The sequence below is a fragment of the Pteropus alecto genome, unplaced genomic scaffold, assembly GCF_000325575.1.
Source record: "Pteropus alecto unplaced genomic scaffold, ASM32557v1 scaffold161, whole genome shotgun sequence".
NCBI classification, from domain to species: Eukaryota; Metazoa; Chordata; class Mammalia; order Chiroptera; family Pteropodidae; genus Pteropus; species Pteropus alecto.
Genome location: NW_006432943.1, coordinates 1,455,142 through 1,462,155, shown reverse-complemented (window position 1 = coordinate 1,462,155; position 7,014 = coordinate 1,455,142). Strand labels below are relative to the sequence as shown.

Genomic DNA, 7,014 nt, shown 5'->3' with positions numbered 1-7,014 from the left:
ACTCATTAATTGCTACTGGTATGTCATTACTTCTAGGTCCTTTCGGTTAACAGCATTAGTAAATAAATGTCTGTATTTCTATATCTATCTATCTATATGTTAAAAACCATGAGATGGTGGTTAAAAGGTACAAAGTTGCAGTTGTATAAGATGAATAAGTCTCGAAACTAATGTACAGAGTGGTGACTGTAGTTAATAATAATACTGTGTTAAATACCGGAAATTTGTTAAGGGTAGATTTAAGGTGTTCATCATACACAAAAAGTGGTAAGTAACTATGTGAGGAGATGATAAATTAGCTTGACTGTAGCAAACATTTCATATGCCTTAAATATATACAACTTTATTTTAAAAATAAAATAAAAACCATAAATTTATACTGATTCTAATTCTAATCTCAAACCGCAGGATACATTCTTGTCTTCTCATTTCCATATTTGTAACTTCCTTTTCCAACAATGAGGAACTCGACCTCCCATTATATTCAACATATATATTTATTTACTCAACTTGGAATACACAGAAGGTAATTTCAGAATTGTTAGCATATACCACTAAATAGTAAAAGGCAAACATACTAAATAGAATTCAGTATTTATCATTTTTTTGGTGAAGAGAATACAAGTTATTAGAACATCGATTTGTACAAGTCTCAAGTGTACAGTTTGTGAGTTTAGACAAATACCTACACCCATGTAACTCATGTCCCATCAAGATATAAGGCTTTTCCATCACCTTAGAAAGTCCCCTGTGCCTCTTCCCAGTCAATATTCATGCCATCAAGAGTAGCCATTTTTTCTGATTGCTATAACCATAGACTTGTTAGGCCTGTTCTATAACTTCATGTGAATAGAATCATGAAACATTTATTCACATAGCTGGCTTCTTTTATTCATTATAATAACTATAGATTTCATTCAAGTCACTATGTGTATGCAGAGTTTGGTTCTTGTTACTAAGGAGTATTTCACTGTATGATTGTGCCACCATTTGTTTATCTACTCACTTGCTGATGGTCATCATTTGAGGCTAGTATGACTAAAACTACTATGAACATTTTTGTACAAATATTTTTGTGAACATATATATTTCATTTTTCTGTTTATACATCTATGATTGGAACAGCTAAGTCCAATCTGCTAGGTTAGGGGTATGTTCAATTTTACAAGATATTACCAAACTTTTTATCAAAGTGGTTCTACTATTTATGCTCTCACCAGCAATGTATGAAAATTCTGGTTGCTCCATAGTCTCACCAATGTTTAGTGTTATCAGCCTGTTTTTAATTTCAACCATTCAAATATTTATGTTATGGCATCTCATTGGATCTGAATATACATTTTTCTCACATCTAATGATGCCGGGACTTTTTCATGAGATGAGTGGACACTTGCATATCTTCTTTTGTGAAGTGTCTATTTAATTTTTTTCCATATTCTAAGTTGGTTTGCTTTTTGTCTTTTTATTATTGAGTTGTAGGAATCCATTGTATACTATAGATGTAAGTCTTTTGGCAGATATGTTTTGTAAATATTTTCTGACAATGCCTAGGGCTTGCCTATTCATTTTTTAATAGTGTCTTTTGATAAGCAGAAATTTTTACTTTTAATAATGTTTAAATTATAAATTTTTATGGTTATTATTTTCTGTATCCTTTCTAAAAAATCACTTTCCTCCTTCAGGTTGTGAATTTGTTCTCCTATGTTTTCTTCTAGAAGTTTTAGCTTTTACATTTAGGTATAATATTTATTTTGAATTTATTTTTGTCTGTGGTACAAGGTAGGGGAAGCTCTATGTGCTGTAAACCTAGATTTTTATTATTTTAAAGAAAATTTTTACAGAAATGTTTTTTATTAAGTGTTTTTCCTTGGTATTAATAGAGACTCTTTAGGGTGGCAAGTAACTCAAACTAAATTAAGCAAACAAATTTATTGGATCAGTTTGCTCTGAAGAATAAGACATGTTTCATAGGTTCACAGGAAGGTACACAAAGGCCAGAATTTCAGGAACTAGAACTAGGATGGATATTGTAGGGTCCTCTCCATTCTTCTTTCACATCTGCTTTTCTCATTTTGCAGAAAGCTTTCCTTGATGGGTCAGGAAAGAGGAATGTTGTCAACCTTAGATGCTCATCCTTCTAGTGTCTATAGCTCTCCTAAGGAAGGACTTCACTTGGTACTACTTTAGTCACATGCTCACTCCCTGGGCCAGGACCTCAAGTGGAAGCCCCCTCTCTGGCAGTGGGATAATGCTACCAACTGAAACTACATGGCGTGAGGCAGAGAAGGTTCCCCAAAGATAGGCTTCTAGACACTCCAAAAAATGTATGTCCTACCAAGCTTTCTGTTGTTTTAAAAAAATGACTTTTTATGTATAGGATTTATTTATCTTTCACTGAACTGCCGATTAAATATATCCAGGTGTAATAAAGCTATGTTTCTATTTAATTTATCTAAAGTGTGAATTAGATATTTTGAAGAACTAAAATGCTTTCAGATTATATGAGAATAATGGTACCTCATCAAAGATCAAAGCTTAACACATCAAAGTCCATCATAATATGAATGATACTTAATAAAATGGAATAGCAGTCAGATTTTTTTTCACTTTAACATCTCCCCACTTTCCTCAAATTCTAATAAGAAGATTGTATTGTCAGTACCTGAATATAATAAACCACTGGGAGAGCAACTGTGGTTCAGTGATTAAGACAAGATTTATATACTTAGAGTGCATAGTAATTTCCCAGCGCTTATAAAACAAGGCTGATGACGTTCAACCCACAGGATTAATTGACAAAGAAATCATTATTGGAAATCATTAAATACCTTAAGGCTTGCATTTAAAGTAGAAAATCTGAGAGTTCACTGTAGACAAATGACTATCTCAACCAAAGTTACCTACTTGTAAAGTATTTTCTTTGTAGTGTGGTTGAATAAAAAGCTAGCCCCATAGAGAGCCTTAAAATGAGAATGTAATCAACAACATATCTGATTTTCCTGGGTTGGACTTACTAAGGATTCTGACATTAAAAGTGGTATTTCAGACAAGCTTTTATCTAAGCTTAAAAATGTGACCATCAGGGAACAGAGATGGAGAAAGTCTTTAGTGAGAGGCCCAAAGGTTATTTCCCTCTTGTGAGAGGATGACCCATCTGAGAAGTTTCTCCCCACCTGAGCCTGTCTTTCTCGGCGCTTCACTTGTTTCAGCTTTGCCCTCTCTACTCTTCCCACTGTGCACGAAAACTCTCTTTCATTGCTGCCACTGCTCCCCCATCCTTTGGGTACTATAATACTATTACCTTTCAGATTTAGGTATGGAAAACCTCTTTTCTTTGTTCCTTGAAACAGTTTTTTTTTAAACAATTTTGCTAATGAACCATGAGGAAGGGAAGGGAGGGACTCACAAAAGCTTAAAAATTGAGATGTTTATAAAATCAGGTTTCCGATCCTATTTTTAAGGGTCTAGTCATAAATTGGATTAACTAATATAAAATAAGGGACATCCAAGTCCTAGCTCCTTTTCCCTACTTCAAATTTGTTTCTTTTGTTCTTTGTGGCCATACAATGCAATGATTGTTGTCATCTTAGAGCTCTATTCAAGTTATTAGTTCTTTCCATTAAAAGAAGTTGACTTTTCTGCTTACTTCAGCAGCACATTTACTAAAATTGGGGTAATACCAAGAAGATCAGCATGACCCCTGCACAAGGATGACAAGCAAATTTGTAAAATGTTCCATATTTTTATATAATGCATTATAATTAGTAATATACAGAATGTTAACTGTAGTTAATAATACTGTATTGTATATTTGAAAGAGCTAGGAAAGTAGCTCTTGATAGTTATCACAAGAACAAATTTTAACCATGTATGGTTATATATGTTAACTGGAATTATGATGATCATTTTGCAATAGAGTCATGAGCCACATAATATTTTGGTCAAGGACGGGTCAAATATACAATGAATGATAGTCCTATAAGAATATAATAGAGCTGAAAAATTTAGCTATCAACTGCCTGGTGATATCATAGGCATCTTAACATCTTAGCACAAGACATTACTCATGTGTTTATGGTGATGCTGGTATAAACAAACCTACTGCAAGGCCAGACGTATGAAAGGATAGCACAGAGCATAATACTTGATGATGATATTAATGACTATGTCACTGGTTTATATATTTACTATATTATACCTTTTATTATTATTTAGAGCATACTCTTTATACTTATAAAACAAAAGTTTGCTGTAAAACTGTATGCTGAGCTATGCTGGCAACAGCCTCATACATCTCATGTTCACCACGTCTCTTGATTGCATCATCTTCTCTTGTGCTTGATTTAATCTTGTGTTTTGTACAGTAACATGCTGTGCAGGCTTATAGCCTAGGAGAAATAGGTCATACCATATAGCCTAGGTGTGTAGTAGGCTATCCCATCTAGGTTTACGGAAGTGCACTCCATGATCTGTGCACGAGGAAATTGCCTAATGATGCATTTCTCAGACTGGAACCCCATTCTTAAGTGGCAAATAACTGTATAAACAAATACAGAATCATTACATTGTACATCTAAACTAATATAACGTTATGTCAATTTTACCTCAATTTAGAAAAATAGAAAAAAAGTTGACTTTCTCTTCTTTTTCCATTTAAAATGGCATTCTCTCTTGGGGAGCACCTAAGTTTCTATTTTATATTAGAAGGATACCTTCATTTCTTGGTTTGTTTATAGACTCAAAGGAGCAGAGCCTCCCTCTCCTTTTCATATATGACTGACTGGTTGCCACTATCTAGAGTGCTGTAATGAGAAGGCATCTGGGGGTGTATCTAGGTTCTGCAAGAAAGAGAACTATGATCAATTAATAATGTCTGATGTAAGCTTGAAAAGCAGCAGTACTCGCTATGAATATGTCATTCCTCTCTTAATCTTATAAATGGCAAAGTATTTGTTTTGATCTTATTTTTATTTCTACTCAGGTTATCCGCATTGGGAATTTCAGTGGTCCTTTTTTTTTTTACTCATCCTTTAAATAGTGATGTGGCGATGGGGAACATATTTAAGTACATATTAAAATATTTTTCTCATTATTGAATTAAAATCTCCTTAAGAGGGAGAAGATTCAAAAAAAAAAAAAAAAATGAGGCAGTAAACATGAAACAAAAACAAGCAAATATATCAAAGAAATTTTCTTTTAAATGATTCATCCCATTAAGTCATTTTGATTCCTTGGCAAATAAATTTGAAAATATTGAAACTTAAAGTATAAAATGTAGATTGACATTCCTGACTCATTTCAACATATACATAATTTTCTATTATTGTCTGTTCTCTGATGTTTTGAACAATTTAATTTCAAATGAATCAAGCAACAGGATATTTAATGTTTCCTCAGGAAATTGACTGCACATTTACAAAATTATTACTTTTAAAGTTCCCCTACATGTGCTCGCCTGGTGACTACTTTAAACTTCGTATTCATGACTACTGTACTTTATTCAGTTACCGTGTTTTCTTCACATTTAAACTCTTCAATTTTAAGAGAAATATTTCTTTATTTTTAACTCGAATTATGATTAAGAGTAGCATCACCAGTGAGACATATAGGAGTATTTTTGCTTAATAGTTTCTGAAGTTCAGTTTAGCTTTAAACTTCTAAAAGCTTAAAAGATTAGATTTAGATGGGAGAATTTGGACTGAAGTCCTTACATTGGTGTCTAATAACATCAAATATTTAGGTTTTTTGCAGTATACTCTGAAGAGCTTTGGGGCCTCTGGGGTCAATTCTAGTAGGCCCCCAAAACTGACTGATGCATTTGTGCATTCACTTGTTCCTCTATTCATTTACATTTATTCAACCAACCTTTGAGTATTCAGTGTATGCTAGTTAGTCTGGGAGGGTTCCAGAGAGCCCTTATCCTTAATGAGTTATGGTGTAGAAGATTGTAAAATAATAAACATATGGCTTATATGTGATAAAGGTTATGTCCAGAGTGATATGGATGTTTACAGAAGGGGAACATTTAGATTGGGGATAACAGTGGCACCACGGAAGCCTTTGTAGAGAAGCTAAATGGTGAATAGAATTTAACCATGAAGTCCTGGCAGTGAAAAAAACCATGTGTGGAAACCCAAAGCCCTTTCAAGATACTTGAGAAATTCGATTGCTTCCTGAATATAGATTTAGGCTCTTGGAATTGACTTGCAGCTAAAACAGTCTCCACTCGATCCTCTGCAGTTATTGGAGCTACAGTGCTAATTCCCTTCTAGGCACCATGGTTTGATTCATTCTTCAAGTGAAAAGGTTGTATGATTGAGAGTGAGGGACAGAAAGTAAACTTTTTTTTACTCATCATTTTTCTTTAGTTAACAGTTACCTTACAACCAGCTACTAAGATTTAATTCTTTAAATGTTTTCATATTTTTTTTAAATAAAAATACATTGTCTTAGTCTGCTCTAGCTGCCATAACAAAATGCCATAGATTGGAGGGGCTTAAACAACAGACATTTATTTTTTCACAGTCTGGAGGCTGGAAGTCTGAGGTCAAGATGCCAACATGGTCAGGATCTGGTGAGGCTTTCTTCCTGGCTTGCAGAATGACCACCTTTTCACTGTGTGCTCATTTGGCCTTTCCTTGGTGCCTACTTGGGGAGAAGGGGTAGAGTAGAGAAGGAAAAAGAGAGACCAAGCCTGAAATTATTTAAATATTTAGAATATTATAATTTATAAATCGGTAAACAATTGTTGTTATTGAAGAAATGTTCTGGGAAATAATAAAAATAAATCTATAACTTCATACCACAACCAGGTCATTCAGTGAATGTTGTATGGCAAAGCTCTTTTACGTTCTCTGCTTCATCAAAGAATGTCTGATCTGCAGGAAAATAATTTCGTATTTTCCAGTGGCATGGAACTTAGTATTTAAAAAATGAGAAAGGAATCTCAAATTATTTGCCTTTGAGGATTTTCTTCCCTAGGGAGAATACACACACAATGTAAATATATTCACA

At 33.7% G+C, this 7,014-nt stretch overlaps 1 non-coding gene across 1 annotated transcript; it reads left to right on the top strand.

Moving 5' to 3' along the window:
• Positions 1-3,638: 3,638 nt before the first annotated feature.
• LOC112476370 lies at positions 3,639-3,745 on the top strand. Its single transcript, XR_003045043.1, has one exon. It is a non-coding gene; the product is annotated as a U6 spliceosomal RNA (small nuclear RNA).
• The last annotated feature ends 3,269 nt before the right edge of the window (positions 3,746-7,014 follow it).